The sequence below is a fragment of the Cnephaeus nilssonii genome (assembly GCF_951640355.1).
Source record: "Cnephaeus nilssonii genome assembly, chromosome: 15".
Lineage (NCBI taxonomy): Eukaryota > Metazoa > Chordata > Mammalia > Chiroptera > Vespertilionidae > Cnephaeus > Cnephaeus nilssonii.
The window spans coordinates 26130854-26151317 of record NC_137086.1 but is presented as its reverse complement, the minus strand read 5'-3'; the positions used below and the strand labels follow the sequence as shown (position 1 = coordinate 26151317).

At 45.6% G+C, this 20464-nt stretch overlaps 1 protein-coding gene across 6 annotated transcripts in view; it reads right to left on the bottom strand.

Moving 5' to 3' along the window:
- The window catches only part of LOC307111707 (stonin-1), a 46725-nt gene extending 26601 nt beyond the window's left edge, over window positions 1-20124 (bottom strand). For 2 of the 6 annotated variants that reach the window (XM_079791714.1, XM_079791715.1), the window contains exons 1-2: window positions 20070-20119; window positions 67-232 (exon numbers count right to left, since the gene is read on the bottom strand). The gene's annotated coding sequence lies outside the window, so the exon portion shown is untranslated. Of the gene's footprint in view, window positions 1-66; window positions 233-3229; window positions 3337-16313; window positions 19964-20069 lie in introns of those variants that run through there. The other 4 variants (XM_079791712.1, XM_079791713.1, XM_079791711.1 and 1 more) reach the window with 4 other exon arrangements.
- Window positions 20125-20464: the final 340 nt, after the last annotated feature.

Below are 20464 nucleotides of genomic sequence, written 5' to 3'. Positions count from 1 at the left end.
ATTGGAAGGGTCTGCATGAGAACTTAAGGACCAAAATCTTCCAGGAAAGTCCCCCAGGATCTTCACCTTTGGATGCTGGGCTTTGGGGAATGCCTTCCAAATGTTCTGGTGCAAATTCTTCCATCATACACCCACGGCGCATTCATTCAGCGAATAGTTACATTGTCTTCTACGTGCTGGGTCCTGAGTGGAGCGCCATGCAGACCACAGAACCAAGACCTGAATCATTGTCCTTGTGGCCGAGAAAGAAGGGTTGAAAAGTTAGACTGTGTGTAAGCCCTGCCCTCAACTAACTGAGCAACATGGGGCAAGTTACTTTACCTCTGTGAGCCTCGGTTTCCTCATGTGTGAAACAAGGACAATAGTTAACTCTTAGGATTTGTTATGGGCTGAGTTGTGTACCCCCAAAATTTAGCCCTAACGCCCAATGCCTCAGAATGTGACTGTACTTAGAGGTAGGGTCTCTAAAGAGCTGTTTAAGTTAAAGTGATGCCGTTAGCCCTGGCCAGTGTGACTCAGTTGGTTAGAGCATAGCCCCGTGTGCCAAAAGGTCACCGGTTCAATTCCCCATCAGGGCACATGTCCAGGTTGCAGCTCGATCCCTGGTTGGGATGCCTGTGGGAGGCAGCCGATTGATGTTTCTCTCTCATATCAGTGTTTCTCTCTCTCCCACTCTGCCTTCCTCTCACTTTAAAAAGAATAAAAACATCCTATCTCATAAAGAGGGGAATATGCTAATTGACCATCATGCCCTCACAAAGATGGCAACGCCCACAGCCACTAAGGAGGGAATATGCTAATTGACTGCTATACCCTCAAAGATGGTGGCACCCACAAGATGGTGGCGCCCAGTCCCCTCAGCCCTGCCAGGGCGGCAGGCGCGAGGCATGGCTGGGCCCGCCCCCAGGTGGTTCCAGCCACTCTGCATGCCTGGCTCCAGAGTCCCCCAGTACCCTCAGCCCCCCAGCTGCCCAGGGCCGGCCCGAGGTACAGGCAAGCCTCTGATGGCGGCTGCCCAGGCACCCAGGGCCGCCCAAGGCTCAGGTAACCAGGGCCAGCCGAGGCTTGCACTGCCGGCAGTGGCAGCAGCAGAGGTGTGATGGAGTGTCGCCTTCCCCTGATCGCCGGGTCGCCTCCTGCCCCTGAGGGTTCCTGGACTGTGAGAGGGGGCAGGCCAGGCTGAGGGACGCCCCCCTCCAGTGCACGAATTTTCATGCACCAGGCCTCTAGTATTTAAAATAAAATGAGACTGTTAGTCTGAGCCCTGAGCCAGTCTGACTGGTGTCATTATAAGAAGAGGTTAAGACACACAAAGAGACATCATGGAGGCAAACACACAGAGAAAAGGCCATGTAAGGACATGGTGAGAAGGTGGCCATCTGCAAGGCTAGGAGAGAGGCCTCAGAAGAAACCAGGCCTGCCAACACCTTGATCTTGGACTTCTAGCCTCCAGAGCTGTGAGAAACACATTTCTGTTGTGTGAGTCACCCAGTCTGGTATGCTGTTACTGCAGCCTGAGCAAAGTGTGGCAGGGTTCTTGCACATACTAAAGCAATATCTATAAAATGGAAGATGCAGGGGGAGATCATAAATAGAGGCTGTTGTTACTATAGAGTCCTGCTCCTCAGGTGCTTAAAACCTGGTAGAAAAGACCAGAGAAAACAACAAATGATGGACAGATGTGCTGTCCCCTGTGCTGAAGTGCACTGGGCTGTTCAGAGAGGACAGCCCCTGCTCAGGGGCAGGGAGGCTACCTGGGGAGGGGCGACTGCTTGGGCAGAGACAGGGGGGCAGCAGATGAGGCATCAGTAACCACACCCTCTGCTCATGTTCTGTGCATCTGGGTAACATACCCATCAGTTAACACCAGCCTAAGGGAACTTCTCCCACCTGGCTTCATTCCCTCCACGAAAAGAACACAAAATCCAGTTACGCACATATTAATCATCGCTAAACAGGTCTCCTCTCTGGCTGCCCAAACTGGGCCACATGTCACAGAGGCAACCTCAGATCAGGGCCGTGTGCAGACCCCAAATCAAATGCATTTTGGTTTATCCGTGGCCAGTCCTAGGCTATTGCTGACCACCAAGCTCACCTGGAAATGTCTACATCACTGTGAATACAGAGGCAGGAAGCACTCACTTACAGAGAACAAAATCATTGGCTTTGATCCTAGCCATTTCTGGAAATTCCATGAATATACACACATATAAATATGTAACAACTTGAGCAAAACCAAAATTATGGAAATTTTTAAAAAATCAACGCACCCATCTTTCCACCAGACCTTCCTACTGCTCAGAGCACACAGAGGTCCCTCTGGGGGAAGTCCCATAGCTGTTGGCCCAGCCTGGGAGCCAGGAGGCCAGTGTTTGGCGGGGGGGGGGGGGGGGGGGGGGGGGGGGGGGGCGGTTGTTCCAGCTCTCTCTGGCTCTGTGTGTTAAAAACAAGGGCCCTTTAAACTCTAACGATGCAGATGAATTCCCCTAAAGGGGTCTGCAGAGAAGTAAGTGCCTGCTGAAGACTTCCCTATTTAAACGCTTTAAGACAACTGCAACCACACTTCAGGCAGGAAGTTTTCTGAAATGTCACCTTCTCCCTCCTTCCTTGAGAGAGAAGCTCTATTTCCCGCCCCTTGAATCTGGGTGGGCCTGTCACTGCTCTGATGGACACGATGTGGCAGAAGTGACACTGTGACAATTCTGGGCATAGGCCTGAAGTGACCTAGAAGCCGCCATTTCCTGCTCATCAGAGCCCTGAGTAGAAACTCAGGCTGGACAAAGAAGCCGCATGGGGTGCCACAGCGGGGCACCTTGTGGACACCAGCCCATTGAGCTTTCAGTGATCCCGACCCCAGTTGCCATCTGAGGACAACTGCACGAGACAACCTACGCAAGAACCACGCAGCTGAGGCCAGTCAACCCACAGAACCAGCAAAGATAACATCAAATTGTGGTTTTAAGCCTCTACATTTTTGTATATGTGGTAAAATATACTAAAAGATAAAATTTACCCTTTTAACCATTTTTAAGTGCACAGATCTGTGTTATTAAGTCCATTCCCACTGTTGTGCAATCATCACCACCACCCCGCCCCCCAGCTCCAGAACTGTCATGTTCTCAAACTGAAACTCTGGACCCATTAAACACTAACTCTCCATTCCCCCTCCCCTCAGCCCCTGGCAACCACCATTATACTCTGTTTCTCTGAATCTGACTACTCTACCTACCTCCTAAAAGTGGAATCAGTCAATGTTTGAACTTCTGTGACTGGCTTATTTCACTTAGCATGTCATAAAGGTTCATCCATGTTATAGTATTTCCTTCCTTTTCAAGGCTGAAAAATATGCCATATACTTATATACCACATTCTGTTTACTCATTTGCCCATCAATGAAAACATCTATGTTTGGAGAGGTTGTTCTAGAGCAAGCATGTCAAACTCAAAGGCTAACACAGGCCAAATAAATAAGGTTTAAGTTTATATGGGCTGCAACAAAAACAAGAACTTCAATTTTCATAGAAATGTAGGTTTATTTCGATAGAGACATGCTGAATACAAAGGGCTAAAATAAATGAGTAATCGTTAACATAAAATAATAGAACATTTTAATAAAAATTAATATTTTTTCTTGAACATTAAATTACCAGACACTGAATAACTGCACAAATAAGCGTAAAGCAAATAAACCTATTTTTCTTATTTTCCAAAAGCGAAATATTTCCTGTTGCGCACACTACACAAGTCAGTCCAAGACGAATGACGTGGCAATCGGCTGCTAAAATATTCGCTGCTAGTATTAGTGGAGAGAAATGGTGTGCCTGTGCATAAGGCACGAAAGGGAAATGAATGCAACCCGATTATAGCAATCAGTATTAGTGAACGTTGTAGTTTGTTATTAATAATCTCTCTATATAAAAGCCTAATTGATCTTTATGACTGGATGACTGGCCGGTAGCTATGACACAGACTGACCACCAGGGGGCAGATGCTCGATGCAGGAGCTGCCCCCTGGTGGTCAGTGCGCTCCCACAGCCAACCTCCCGCGGCCAGCCAGCTGGCCGACCAGCCAACCTCCCAGGCCTGATCAGCCTGATCAGGACTGGGTGAGATGGGCCCCGATCAGCCCGGATCGCCTGCCAGACCGAGGGACCCCACCCGTGTAAGAATTTGTGCACTGGGCCTCTAGTTATGTATAACAGGATATTATAAAAATTAAGTTATGAAATTTTTATTAAAACGTTTCTTACATCCCATTATATCGGCTGGGCCGCAAAAATATTCATTGTGGGCTGCATGCGGCCCATGGGCCGCGTGTTTGACATGCTTGTTTTAGAGCAATAGGTGACTGGATCAGTGGGCAGTATGGCCCTGGGACAGCAGAGCAAGGCTCCCAAAGCAGATGTCAGGACCTGTGGAGTCTGGCAGAAACACAGAACACCAGGGCACTAACCCAACCCCCAGAGTAGGTGATGGGCCAGTGATCCAGGTTGGAGTTCCCAGTAGCACTTGTCACAGCAGGCCGAGTGTCTCCTGGGGTCTCCATTCGAGGCTGGGAGCAACCCCAGGACGGGGACTGGCAGGATCTTATTCATGCTTGGGTGCCCTGTCCTGGCACAAGCTCACAGGCACAAAAACTGTTCCGTGAATGAGTGAAAGATGCACCTGAGACTAAAGCCAAGTTCTGACTCATCCCAGGGTTTCTGACAAGCTCATGAAGGACAAAAACTGGGCCAAGGGAAGCACAGAAGAGCAGCTGCTTATGGCTGGAAAGGAAAGGGGGAGGCAGCAGCCACAGTAGGACATTCTGACAGGAAAAAACTCATGGTCAGAACCAGGCTTCCCAGGGAGCTCCCACCCCGACAAGGCAGCCCAGCAAGGGACTCATCTAAAGGTGAGGAAGTCCATTAGGAAGGGTGTGCTAGGATCAGGCTGAGCCAATAGGATGAGGCCTCTCAGGGATCAGACTTGCTCAGGGTCATAGAGCCTTATGTGCCTATTAGAGGGGCACGGGCAGGACTTAGAGGGGCTAGACCCTTGATCATAGTACAGGCTGTGAGCTGAGTCACATATTTGAGCCCTGGAGCTTTGGGACAGCAACCTTCCTTCACTGCAGGAGGACCCAGGTTGGTTGCCCTAAGACCCCAGCCCTCTTACCCATAACCACTTTACCAAGGAAACCCAACCCATTCTTCCTGCTGCTCCGCTCCACTTGGCCACATAATGAGAGTGCCCAACACAGGTCAGGATGCATCAGAGCATGGACATTAATTCCAAATCTAAGAAGAGGACTTGTTCTGGGTTGACTTAAAGAGTGACTGCCAACGACATGAATGCTGCTTGGGGGTTTAACAAAAAGGGCTCGAGTTGTGTTTCAACTCTGCATTTAGGTTTTCCAGCCTCTAAAGATACAGTAAAACCTTCAGTAATAACTCCAAAGTAGTGTTTCCCTGTTACTCTTCAAAGCATACACCTTGACATTAGGAACTGCTTGCCATATGGGAAGCCGTTAGAAGCACCAGTAAAAGAACTCAGAAAACATGGGTTTGGGACTTGGCTCAGCTTCTAAGTAATTGTGGGACTTTGAGCAAACTAATTACCTTCTTTGGGACTCGGCTTCCTAATCCATAAATAGAGGAAAATACTTTGAATTCTTACTGGCTATATACATTAATAAGAATACATATATGTGAGGTGATATAGAGATAAGAGATATATATATACACTTACACACATATAGTGTGTCTCCCCAAAATAAATGTACACACACTTTAATAGCTGATAGCTATTTTAATATCAGCTATTAAAACAAATAGCTGAAATTTATTTTAATAAACACCGCCTTTATAATTACCCGAAGTATGTGGGGGAAGACCCTATATATGAGGTCCTCATAAGAAGAAGTGTATGTTAGAGATTTACTTATGTTCAATAGGTGCTTGCTGATATTTGTGGAATAAATGGACGAATAACCCAAGGTTATAACAAGGCTCACATTATAACAAGTGTCCCTCACCACACTTCAGAATCCCAGCCAGTGTATCTACCAGATCTTAGAAGGCCACCTCTCTCCCCAGGAGGCTAAAACCAGTTAGCCCTTGTCCTACCAACCAACTGACTAAGCCTGCACACTTCCCTCCCAGCTAGCCTTGTAGTCTCCCAACCTGCTGGAGCTAGCCTGACATCCAGGGTCAGAACCTGTCCCAGTATCCCTGCCCCAGCCCCTGGCCCCGCTCCCATCTTCAACATGGCAGGAGACTTCGTCTTGGACCAACTGCCAAGCCCAGAACCCTAGGTCTCCATTTCCTTTGACACCAGGTGAAAACAACTCATTCCCCTTTCCTGATTTTCCTGGAGCATGGGTCAAATGGAAGATTTGTAGACCACAAGCTAGCATATCTCAGGGCCCCCTTTACCCATGACCTTCACCTGCAAAATGAGGCTCACATGGGCTCTTCCACCTCAAAGGGCTCTGGGGAACTTCATAGAAAGTGATGGCCTTAAAACTTTCTTTGAAAAACAAGAAGCACTCCATAAATTCCTTTGCTCTCATCACTTCAGTGTGATCTCAGAGATGATCTCCAGAGGCCTGGGACTGGCCCCTGGGTAAATTCTTTCAGCACAATGACCACACACACAGAGAAAAGCTTGATGATCTTTGTGGCTCCAGTGTTAGGAGCAAATGCATGTGATCTCCAGGACAGGGGCTGGAAAGTCAGGAAGCCATGAAGCCTTGGCACTGCCAGTAAATTAAATGCATCACTTAACCTCTGGGCATTTTTCTTCATAGGCACAATGGAGCTGACAAGCCACCCACATTCCTATTCACCAGGATACCAGGAAGGCAAAGAATTTGAAAAGAAAAAACAAGTATAAATGTGGTATTCAGTGAGCATGAAGAATTGAGAAAGAATAGATGAAAAGAAAAATAAAAGGGGAAAAGAAACAAAAGAGAGGAAGAGCATTTGGGGTGAAATGGGAGACTCTTGAGAAGGCACAGATGGACTGTCATGGAAGTTTCCTGAACAGAAAATGCACCCCAAGTTGAAAGTCACTGTCTAGATTAGAAGGTTTATCGCAAAGGCATCAGAAGTTCAACTCCAGCCCAGCCGGCGTGGCTCAATGGTTGAGCATTGACCTATGAACCTGGAGGTCATGGTTCAATTCCCAGTCAGGGCACATGCCCAGATTGCAGGCTCAATTCCTAGTGTGGGGCGTGCAGGAGGCAGCTAATCAATGATTCTCACTCATCATTGATGTTTCTATCTCTCTCTCTCTCCCTTCCTCTCTGAAATCAATAATATGTATATTAAAAAAAAAAAAAGAAGCTCAACTCCAGTGGAGAAAAGTGGACAAAAAGAAATAAAGTCTGTCCATCATCTGAGGTGGCATGAGCACATACCAGAGGAACCAAGACACACTGCTGTTTGCTTTTACAACCCAGCTCAGAGCAAGAGAGATGAGGAATTAATAGGTCCACTATCTGTAAAAATTGTGTAATGTCCCTAGAGAGGCCCTGGCCCATGAGGTCCAATTCAGGATGTTCCACTTTAAGGGAAACCTTCAAAGACTGAAGAGTTCCCAAAGTGTAACCACGTAGAAACTCCATTCCTTTAACATGACCCTTACTCCTTTCTGTCCGTCCACTCCCTTCCTTAGTCATTTTGCCCGTAGGATATCAGTTTCTGATCAGTATCCAACAGTCTTAAGAACTATCTGTTGGCCACAGAAACAGAGTTTGGTCAAGCTAAAGATAACATCTGGATTTCAGTTGTTTCAGCCCTAGGGCCGTGAAAGGGAAAGGACCCTACAGACCACACCCTCAAGAAACAGAACAATACGATGGCTGACACCAGCACAAGATACAAGGACCAACTACTCCCTACACTGGCCCCAAGCAATCAGTAGAGCCCAGGACCCCAGCTCCTTTAACCACCATGATGAATGATTTTCCCCCTATATAGCCCATCCCCTGGAAGCCATCGGGGAGCCAGGTCTTTTAGCACTAGTTTACCTGAGACTCCAGGCTTGGCAGCATTTCCTCAATTAACAAACCTCTACTTTCTTTGCTGCAAACTCCTGTTTGTGTTTGATTGGACTTTGATGCACACAGATGAATGGACCCCTTTAGTCCAGTTACAAAAGGGAGGGTGTGCTGAGAAGGGTTCTGAAATCTGAAAGCATTTCCCTAAATAAGATTTGGGGAGGACCTGAGAGGCAGAGGCTCTCCTAGCATCAGAAGAAAACTTTCAACATCATCTAGCCCAGCGGTCGGCAAACTCATTAGTCAACAGAGCCAAATATCAACAGGACAACGGTTGAAATTTCTTTTGAGAGCCAAATTTTTTAAACTTAAACTTCTTCTAACGCCACTTCTTCAAAATAGTCTCGCCCAGGCCGTGGTATTTTGTGGAAGAGCCACACTCAAGGGGCCAAAGAGCCGCAGTTTGCCGACCAACGATCTAGTCCAACCTTCCCAATTGAGGAATCCTTATCCATCTCTGCTGAGGAATTGTCCAGCTGCTACAGAAACACTTCCAGTAGTGGAGACCTCATTACTTTATAAGCAAGTTTATAGTATTATCATTTAGACAGGATTATACTCTTCTCCCTCTGATTAACCCCAAATTAACTTCCTCCTGGCTTCCATCTACGCTGGCGGCTGCAGGGGGGGGGGGGGGGGGGGCGGGTGCATGGACTAAGTCTAAACACCTTTCCACCTACTCATCCTTTAAACAACTGAAGCTGCCTTGATGACTTGCATTGGGTCCTCTCTCAGACTCTCCTGGGAGGGGGACCATTTCCAGCTTTCCCCTGAAAGCTCACTGTCCAGCTCCCTCCCATGCTCCTTTCCCAAGTATCTGGCAAGCTTTGAGCTCAGACTGACTTGGGTCACTGACTGCTGCTCCCGCCTGGCTCGGGGCATCTCACCCTGTCTTTGCTTCCAACTAGGTCTTGGCCTCCTGCCACCATTTGGGAAAACTCTGGTCCATCTGTTGCTCTCGGCTTTGCTGCTCTGCCCAGAGCTAGAGGGCTTGTCATGAACGTGCTCCATGATGAGGCTGAAAAATGAGTCCCACATTCATGCCACTTAATGGAAAACAGCTGGTGGTTTGACTTTAGGCCTTCTAATAAAAATGGAATCTAGACTATTCAATAGGCTTTAAATACCATTTCTAGCACCTCATATGACAGATGAGGAAATAGAGGTCCAAAGAGGTAAGGTGATCTCCTCAGGGAAACAGAGCTGAGAAGATGAACATGAACTCTAACCTTTGATTTTCCAGTCCACATTCTTTCTACAGTAATTACGAGGAAGCGAGGCTACATGGTGGCTCTCTTCTCAAGATATTTTGGAGTAAATTTTCCATAGTTTGTATGTATGTGCACTTATTCTTTCTTCAACTCAACAGACATTCACTAAGCACCAACTATTTGCTTTGTAAATACTCTCAGTAAGATTTCAAGTAAGCTTCCCATAGGAACCTACATCTTGGTGTGTGTGAGCACCCAGTGTGTGTTGTGTGTGAGCATCCAGTGTGTGTGTGTGTGTGTGTGTGTGTGTGTGTGTGTGTGTGTGTGTTCACCTGAACATTCACCTGACAATGATAACAGAACACCCTTCACACTAAACTACACACTGGCACAAGTGAAAAAGAGGCACAGACCATTACCCAGGCATTCTCTGTCTACCAGGGACAATTCTCAAACGTTATGTTAATGTGATAAAGCCAAGTGCGGGGTATTGTGGCACTTCATTGAGCCAGATACTCCATTAAGTTGGGTGACAGAGAGGGTGGCTGTGTCCACAATTGTAGGGGAAATAAAGCTGCTGGTCCTAGTTTGAAAAGACCTCAGGAAGAGCAGGCTTCTGGGCTGAATCTTGAAGGCTGATGTGAACTGATCAGGCAGAACAGAGTGGAGAAAGGTGTGTGTGCAAAGACAAGAAGGCAGGGAGAGCCTGATCCTGCAGGTGGGGGGACCTGGCTGGGGCCGGGAGTGAACATGGGTGATACAGGGAAAGAGGCACACAGGTGAGTGAGGCACGGGAGCCTTTCTGTATCATGCTAAGGAGTTTGATTTTATCGTAAAGGATTCAGTGAAAGAATGTAGAGAGAGCAAACAGGGTCAGATAAGAATTTTAGAAGGAAAGCTCTGGCGGGAGGATGAACTGGAAGGTGGTGAGGCCAGAGGCAGGGAAGAAACCAGGGTGGAACCTGATGCTTCCTGTCCCCACACACTTAAACTTCTTCTAACGCCACTTCTTCAAAATAGACTCGCCCAGGCCGTGGTATTTAGTTTTAAAGTCTCAAATGTAAGGGGAGAAGAGATTGTTTTTCAAGCACATCTCTGTGGCATGGGACAATCTCCCCAAAGCTCTGCAGAATGACATCACCGTCATCATTCTCCGCAGTGACTTGATGGCAGAAGCGTGATGTCCGCCAGGGCACCACGGCCAATGGTGAAGTGTAGGAGCCCCACACAGGGGAGCCTCTCAGTAAGCGGTGGCTGCGTTTATGAGCCACATATATCAAAAGAGGGTGGAGGGCAGACAAGCCCTTAACAAAATAAGGTCAGGGTCTCTGGAGCACGGACAAGTCTAAGCAAGGCAACAAGTCAGAAACAAGACCAACCAAAGTTCAGGAGGGAAGGGGTTAAAGACACCAGTTCTCCACAGGAATGGGGGGTTAAAGGCACAGACAGACTAGGAAACCAGTTAAAGGAGCTAGCACTGCCTCAGTAGTCCACACAGTGCCCTTGTGAGAATCCAGGAAAGACCCTCCCTCTAGCCAGAAAACAAGCAGGCCCCACGCGGTGGAGTTCACAGCAGGGTTCCCGCCCACGGATGGCCAAGCCTGTGTGCGCGTGTGGAAGGGCATGTGCGAGCAGTTACGGAAGAACATTGGCGGGAGAGGGGAATGTGTGGGTGAGGAGGAGGCAGATCCTGACAAGCAAGGGCTATTTAAAGCTGGGTAAATCCCATCCCCTGTGGTACAGAGCCATTCCTACTGGGAGTGTACGCTCAAAAGATGAATGATCAAGAGGATGAGGTCGGAAGCCTAAAATAACAATCCCCTTAAGGGGGAAATACACTCATCTAGGCAAGTCGGACCCTTCTTAGAACTGAAAAAGATTCTGACATTACCACCCAGTTCCCAGGAAAGCCTGATCTTACCCCTCCCCAAGATAACTTTCCTGAAAATCAAGAGCACCTGACCACCAGCATGCTACTTAGAAAGACTCAAACAAGGCACCTTCCACTGAATCCACGACCAACAGAGGAACCGGCAATTTTCGCAAAATTTATGAGGTTCTGCTTCAAGCCACAAACGAGCGACAGGCCTGCAGCTGCATCTCAAATGGTTCTCTTCTCAGTTGTAAAGACACGAGATTAAAGCATTTCCCTATGTTTGTGTTAACACTAAACTGAGGACAACAAAAGCAAGGTTTGTAGCATCAATTACCATCTTCCAGGCCCTCCAAACGGGCCTGGGATATGAGTTACCATGAGCTAGGAAAAAAACATCCAAAGGGATGAACAGAGGCCAACGTGTCAGCCCCATCTCCGAATTTCTGGCCACGGCTGTTTTAAATTAGATTCTCAGTGCTGATTCCATGAAACTCTTGGCTTAGGTCTCCAATGGAAAAGTTATTTTTATGCTCCGAGCCACAGATATTTATATGGAGGCACATCCATAATTCCAATTATGTTTTGTTTTCATGATGCTCTTTTCCTCTACTTAAGAACAATGATAGTTATCATTATCATTTCTGGTAAGACACTTGCAAAAAGCTCTGAGCCAAGTACAGATTCCACGGGGCCCAGATAAATGAGTATAAAATAGGCAGATTTTAGATCTTGAGAAATCCTCAAGGAATACCTTCAGTTCTTCTACCCACTATTCTGCCCTTCTTTGTCAATTCCCTACCCCCACCTACCTCTCATAATCACTCCTCAGAAAACCTAGTCCCAGAAGTTATTTATTCCCTAATAAATAACTATTTAGTTGGGGTCTTTGCATTTAAAATGTTATCTTCAATAATAATGAGTTTTTTATTTTCTTAAAAGAAGGAGCACCAACAAATAAAGCAAAGAGTTATCTCTCGTTAAGAGCAGCATAATTCTTAAATAACAACATAGTTATTCTATAGAACTGTTTGATCAACAGTCTAGGAGGGCTACTAAGAGATGGTATAGATACAGAACCAAAATGGTGGTCCAAAAGCTTCCAGGAAATTCATCCAAGAGAAATCTATTTTTTTTTAAATATATTTTATTGATTTTTTACAGAGAGGAAGGGAGAGGGACAGAGAGTAAGAAACATCGATGAGAGAGAAACACCGATCAGCTGCCTCCTGCACACCCCCTAATGGGGATGTGCCCGCAACCAAGGTACATGCCCTCGACCGGAATCGAACCTGGGACCCTTGAGTCCACAGGCCGACGCTCTATCCACTGAGCCAAACCAGTCAGGGCCCAAGAGAGATCTAAATTGATTATCAAGAAAGCAAGAGACATGGAAGTATGGAACAGAGTGTGGAATATCCGAGTGAAGGCATGGGAGGGTGGGTGGGTAGGAGGTGATCAACCAAAGAACTTATATGCATATATGCATAACCCATGAACCCAGACAATAGGGTGGTGAAGGTAGGTAGGGGGTGGGTTGGGGGGAGGGGACATATGTAATACTTTCAACAATAAAGATTTTAAATAAATAACCACCATAGAAAAAAAAAAGAAAACATAAGGTATTAGGAGGTACACACCCATGGCCTCTTTCTAGAAGTCTCTCTGATTAGACCTTCTGAAACACAATTCTGGTTTGAAAGAGCAGGGGAGGGGAGATGATGAGAAGAAACTAACATTTGTGAGCATTCACATATGTCAAGCATTTGGTCCATATTATTTCCTGTGATCTCACTTAATCTTGAAAACAATTTGGGGGAGTAGGTTTCATTATTACTGTTTTATAGAGAAGGAAACAGCCTCAGAGATGTGAAGTAACTTGTCCAAGACCATGCGGACGTCTGCATTTTTGTGTTCCCCCCCAAAATTCATGTTGAAATCCTAAGCCCCACAGTAAAGGTATTAGGTCATGAGAGTAGAGCCCTCATGAATGGGATTAGTGCCCTTATAAGCAGAGGCCACAGAGCACTAGCTCACCCCTTCCACCATGTGAGCACACAGAGAGGAGACAGCTGTCTGCAAGCAAGACGGGGGTCCTCACCAGAGCCAATGCCAGTACCCTCACCTTGGACTTCCAATCTCCAGAACCATGAAAAATCAACTTTGTTGTTTATAAGCTACCCAGTCTGTGATTCTTTCTTTGATGATAGTCACACACCTAGTTAGTGGCAAAGCTTGGATTCAAACCCAGATCTGCCTGATTCCAAAGTCCATTTCTTTTCCATATCATATAAGGCTGTTGTGAGGACCAGTGGAGGCCAAAGAATAGAGTTTGTTGCAAGGGTCTGGGAAAGACATATGTTTGTGTAGATTTCTTTATATGTAGGGTGTCCCCCCAAAATGTCTACACACACTTTGAATAATTATAAAGGCAGTGTTTATTAAAATACATTGCATTTTCAATACTGAGCTATCAGCTGTTAAAGTGTATATACATATTTTTGGGGACATCCTGTATTATAAACAGGCTTTGTTAATATCAAGCAACATTCCCAGAAATGCTGTTAGCCAGTAATAGGAAATCAACTGTTGAATGTAAACCTCTCTGCACTGTTAGAAACGCATGTAAACACACATGAGAGCAGAGAGAGAACATCGTCTCCATGACCAAAGGGAACAGGCACCTCTCCTTAGAGGCTTTTCTTTTCAACATGAATGTGAGTGAGGATACTGGTTGGTCATAAGAAGGTTTAGTCTACCACAGAGAATCTAAAGGGCAGCATTTGGGGACTGGAGCAGTGTATTTGGGAAATTTAGAACTCTTCCCAACTGAGAGCAGAAACACAAATTCATCAATAATCATTAATGAAATGAAATTGTCAAAAACCTGACACACATGCCCTTTATATGCAGTTCAGATTATCTATATATATAAAAGGCTAATATGCAAAGTGTCCCTGCAGGAGTTCGACCGGGAGACCAGGAGTTCGATCGCTCGCTATGATGTGTGCTAACCACCAGGGAGCGGCGTGGAGTGAAGGAAGGCTTCAGCCGGCAGCTGGAAGGCCCCAATTGGCCCTGATCACAGGCCAGACCTAGGCACCCTACCCATGAATGAATTTTGTGCATCGGGCCTCTAGTTTTACAATAAATTGTACCAAAATCTTAAGGAACAGATAGTCTTTATCTCTTACAAACTGTTTAAGAAAAATATATATGAAAGAGGGAAAGCTACCCAACTTCTTTAATGGAGCTAATATAAACTTGACATCAAATAATATAAGGATAATATTTTTAAAGAGGAAATTATAGAACAATTGTTTCACTTTTGGACATTTGCAAAACTCCTAAATAAAGTACTAGCATATCCAATAAAAAAACACATATATATGTATATATATGCAAGTATGCCTCAACATAATTATACTCATTTATTACATTTTTATATTAAGAAAGAAAAATATAAGATCATCTCATATAATTCACATAAAAACATTAAGGCATTACGTAGCATCAGCACTCAGTCATGATAAAATTTTTAATTTGTTAAACAATATTAATACAGGAAAAGTCCTTCATTTAATAAAGAATTTATAGACCAGAACCTTAAGCAAACTTCATGCTTAATGGAGAAACTTTAAGAGCACTTGTTAAAGACAGTAAGGAGATAAGGATGTCTACTGCTATTATTGAACATTGTACCAGAGGATCTATCCAATGCAATAATACAAGAAAAAGATATGCCAGTAGGAATAAAATAAAAAAAAAGACAAATTAGGGCCTTTGCTGGGTAGCTCAGTTGGTTAGTGTCAACCCAATACGCCACAGTTGCAGGTTCGATCTCCAGGCAGGGCACATATAAGAAACAACCAATGAATGCATAAATAAGGGGAACAACAAATTTATGTTTATCTCTTTTTTCTCCATCTAAATTCAGTACATTAAAAAAATTTTAGCCCTAACCAGTTTGGCTCAGTGGATAGAGCATCAGCCTGCAGACTAAAGGGTCCCAGGTTCGATTCCAGTCAAGGGCATGTACCTTGGTTGCAGGCACATCCCCAGTAGGGGGTGTGCAGGAGGCAGCTGATGGATGTTTCTCTCTCATCGATGTTTCTAACTCTCTATCCCTCTCACTTCCTCTCTGTAAAATATCAATAAAATATATTTTTTAAATTTTTAAATAACAAATTTTTGTTTTATGATTATCTATCTAGAAAATTAAAAAATATCTACATATAGATTTTTTAGATCTAATAAGAGAAGTCAGCTGAGATGCTGGATACAAGGTCAAAATTCAAAAATGAGGAATGTCTCTGTGGGCCAGTAAATAACCAATTTGAAAATATAATAAGAAAAAAAATATGTAAAATATTAATAAAACTTATAGCAAATAAATACAGCAAAAGTTGTATAAGCCCTTTATAGGGGAAATCACCAATAATTCACCTGAATAAAAGGAGAAGACCCAGTATTATAAATGTGTCAGTTCTGCTGGAATATAAATTGAATACAATTTTAATTAAATTTCCAACAGGATTGTGTGTGTGTGTGTGTGTGTGTGTGTGCGCGCGCGCACACACGCACGAACTAGACAAACTAACATTTAGATGAACTAATAAAACCCAAGAAAGTCAAGAAATTCTGAAAATATATAAAAGAACTCATGTCAGCAAACAATTATTATGTGCTTCCTTAAATGGCAGGCACTATTCTAACATTTTGTATACATTATCCCCTCACAATTATCCTTAAAGTGGATACTATGATCTATTTTATAGATTTGGAGACTGAGAGAAATTAGGTAACTTGTCTAACTCAGGAGTAGTAATTGATGCAGGATGATAAGGATGTAATACCTTCCAAGTACTGGGGAGAAAATAATTGTGAGTCCAGAATTCTAGCCTCAAACTCTCATTTGTAAGAGCAAAATAGAGAAATTTTCAGGAATACAAATACTTTAAAGTTTGCCAAAGACCTTTTATGAAAGACCTTCTAAATTTATGTTGACACGAAGAAAAATAAACTAGAAGGAAGGAGTGGGATGTCAGAAGTAGCAGCCTCCAAAATGCATTGAATAAAACAAAACTATGTAAAGTAGGTAAGAAAATTGGGACTCAATGAAAAGTAAAGTAAAAGGGGTATAACAATGTTATTATCGAAAAATAGAGACTATAAAGTCCTGTACCTATGCTAGAAGTGGGCCACTGAGCTGGTCACTGAATTGGCCAAACAAGAAATGGAAACCGTCAACTAAAGGATTCCCAGCATCTACAAGACAAAACAAACAAGTTGCTCACAAAAACTTTACTTGGCACTATGATCAGAAAAGCATTTCTCATATGGTTAAATGTCTACAAGATCTAGGACATTGGTCTGAGTATGATAATTTGGGAAAAAGTCCTTGACTTTTACAATTTTTTTTTCAACAAGGAGGTGATTTAGATGCATCAGCCTTCCAGAGATCTCTTCCTTGTAGAAGAGAAAAGATAAAGCCTCCTTCTGAAAGTGTGTCATTTGAATGGCGAGGTGTTATAGAAAAGCCCATCCTTCTGGGATATTTAGGTGTATTTCTGGAAGAGGATGAACAAGGTGACCTCTGGGGGTCTGGTTACCTGTGAGGGCAAGTAGTGGTCAAGATGTGGGCATTTGTCCCCAGAGCCATCCCCAAAATCACTCACACTGAATATTTCCACCTCCACTAAACCAGTTAATCTTGCCAATGCATGGAATCACCCATCTAGCCAGTCTTCTAAAAAAGAGTTTATCATTGTATTTTCACAGGAATAAGCATCAGGAAGCAATTAGCTTTCCTCCTTCTTCTTGTTCCATAAATCCTTGACACCCCTACCCTGACATTCCAGGTAACACGTAGGTAAATGGGAGCCTGGGAGCTTTCCCTGGGTCTTCCTGTCCATCACACTCCCCTGACAATGCCTAGAACAGTGTAAGCCCATATTGATAGAGCTCTGAGGACATGATTTGCCTGATCTATTTAAATTCAACATCCTACCTTCTACCAGGACTGCTCCAGAATCCCATGGGGTTCCTGGAGCTCAGGCTGTCTGGGAAGCCTCCAAGGAATGCTGATACTTATCAGTACAACTGGCTCCCAAGGGAAGGTGAGCTTCCTCTAGCTAAGTCTGGAGCAATTCCCAAGGACTTCCAAAGAAAAGTGACAGTGGAAGGAAAAAATAAAAGAAAGGAAAAAAGAGAAGTGACAGTTGGAGATGGGAGAGATGGGAGACAGAGGCACTTTACTATTATTCGAAATATCAGTTATTAGAGCACAAAATACTCTTCCTTTTTCTATTTATCTTATAATTAAAATAATAATGATAATAATACAAGTGCAGGAAGATTGTAGAGAGTAGGACTGAGATACATAGACTTTGGCCACTGATCTGAATTCAACTGGCTATGTGACGTTGGCAAGTTACTCCTCTGATTCTAGTTTCTGAATCTTATATCATGAGAATATTAATAATGGTCCATACCTCAAAGAGATTTTTAATTAAATGCCATATGTGTGTGCTTTATACTCAATAAATCTTAGCTCTTACTATTGTAAAAACTTAAGAAATGCAGGCAAGCACACACAAAAATTAAAAGCACCTATAATCCCACCATCCATTTTGCTGCATATAACCCCAATATTCTTGGCTGTATTTTTAAAGAGTGAGTTTACAATGTTTTCTATTTCACAGCCCGCTTTTAACATTTAACACCATGCCCTAAGCATGTCCTATGTAATTCCGTATTCTTGTACAGTATTTTGAAAGGCCACATCCTTTTCCTTTGGGCTATTTTACCTCTTAATGACCCTTGCCCTCCTTCCTCTCTGCAGGCTCCATACTTCACGCATTTCCATCTCATCTGACCCATCCAGATGATCATTCACTGCTCTCCATTTGGCTCCCTGGGGATGCAGCCTTCATCTCACCATCCAGAACACCTGCTCCTTAGGCAAGGGGCACATTGCTAGCACTCACTACATCCCCAGCGTCCAGAGCAGCCTACCTGGGGCTGCAGCAAACCCTTGTGATTGATGGCAAACCACCCACTTGAATAAGATTCCATGAAGTGTTGGTACAAAAGCTGAACAAGGCAGAAGGGGCGTTCTCTCCAAAAAAGCACAAGGTTAATTTCTGGGGCATCAAATACACTATTAAAAATTCTCAGGAAGAGGAAGGAACTGAAGATTTTTATCTGAGTGCATTGTTTTTTCTAAGCAGCAGGGCCAAACAAGTTCAAAATTTATGGGCTTTCTTTTTGAATGGAAGTCGCAACACTTCCTTATCAATGACGCATTGAGACCACAGTAACACTTTAGTAATTCATACAAATGGGGAATGGTCAAATTCAAGCAGCAGGGAAAAAGGAATTACATCCTTTTGAAAATAGAGGGATTTACTTCCAATGAAATTCATTTTTTAAAAAACTCTTTATTTCCAAATAGTTTAATGCCTTGACCTGTTTTGACGGGTTGTTCAGAACCTGACCTAGTACATGTGTTACAGCCACACCTATCGTTTGTATAGAAATGGGAATTGCTGAAGTTCTTCAAAGGTGCATTCTCCCTAAAAAACAAGAAGTTCAACACCCCTAGGATCCCGCTCACTCCTTAGGACAGCTCTTCCTCCCTGGGTGTGCGGGGAAGCAGACCCCAGCTGGGGTGCCCCTGCTGCTCCAGTTCTGAGTGGGCAGAGGCTTACAATAGCAACCCCGATCAATTCCCCCTCCCCCCCCCCCCAAAAAAAATCTCCAGATTCCAGACTAGATCTGTCCAGACCCATCTGAAAATTAACAAGCTCCTTCTAAGCACCCAGAGCACCAGGCCTTGTCATGGAAACACTGATTCCACCGTAATGAGAACCGACAGAAAACCACACGAATGAACTCAACATTCTTCCACCCAATCCGAGTCAAGCTGAAGCAACAGCCTCAGGAGTGAGAGAAGGGAGGCCGTTTTTTCTTTGCGGTCCTGCCGCCTTGTTTTCACAACTCCTGATGATGAGAAAGTGGGAGTGGGGGGAGCTGGGAGAGAGACACAGCGAGCAGGAGGGGAGAGAAATGCAGAGGGAAGAGGCCAGGGTGGGGAAGGCCAACAGACACTGCGGTTTCTGTCAGGCAAATTAAAACGTCCAGCCTCCTGGGCTGCTTGGGGTTGTCTGAGAACAAGCTGTAGTGACCTCCCGTCTTCCACTGAAACGGTCAAGTGTGGAATGAAGTCTTCACTTTCCCAAGAATGCTCCTGCACAGCAAGCATTGTTTTTATCTTTCTTCTTCATTATTCTTTTCTATTAGAAAGGCTAATTACATGGAGCATCATTATTATTGAAAGAAAAGCAGAGTGGAAGAAGTTTTTACAAAGATGCCCAACCAGTAGGAATAGTAAAATCCGAAGAAGGAATATGCAGTATTTCACTTCCCCTTGGACGCACAAGGTCCAGTGTGTGGGTCCAAGGAACCCAACGGCAGATCCCAGGGACGGTCATTCCCGCAGGAAATGTCTGGGCGAGGGCATCGCCTCCTGGGGCTGCAGAGGACGGAGGCCCCGGCCCGGGGGACCCGAGGGGAGAGGACGGAGGGCGGAGGCTGGTGGCCCCGGTCCGGAGGGCCGGACCGCGCGTGGAGGTTTGCACGAGCCCCCGGCCCCGCCCTCAGAACCGAGTCTGGAGTTTCTGCTCGTGGACTTTTCTTTCTCTTCCGAGCGGGACCAGGTCACAGTAGCCCCGCAGCAGAGGGGGGCCCCGTCGGGGCCAACCGCGGGCCCGGGCAGCTCGGGGGCGGCGGGGGAGACGGGGCACTGCGCTGCCGCCGGCCCGGGAGATAGATGCCGCGTCCCGGGGCGCCCACGCTCCCCATCCGCAACCCCCCCCCCCCCCGAACCCCTGGAGGGACTTCCCACGCCTCCCGCCTTCCCCTGGGGCTGGTCACTCACGGACAGCACCGCGGGGCTCCGACTCCGGCCGCCGCCGTCCGCACCGGGAGGAGGGGTGGGAGGAAGAGGGAGAGGCGGAGGGGGCGGGGGAGGCGGAGGCGGAGGGCCGGGAGCCTACCCGCGGGGAGGGGAGGGGCGGCTACTCCTCAGAGACGCTACTCCCCCCTCCCTCACCTCCCCCCCTCCACTGCTCGGTCCCCTGCCGGACCCCCTCTTCTCTCCTCGCTCCCTTCCGGCCCTGGATCCCCCAAAGTTTTTCTGGTGTCCGATTCTAACCAGAAATTAGAATTTCTAACCATTCTCTTCCTTCCCTTGAGTCTCCAGCAAAAGTGAGGGGCGAGGAGGGGGCGGTATAGATTACCTTTACCTGCTCCCTGGGAGCAGGTGGCTGGGGC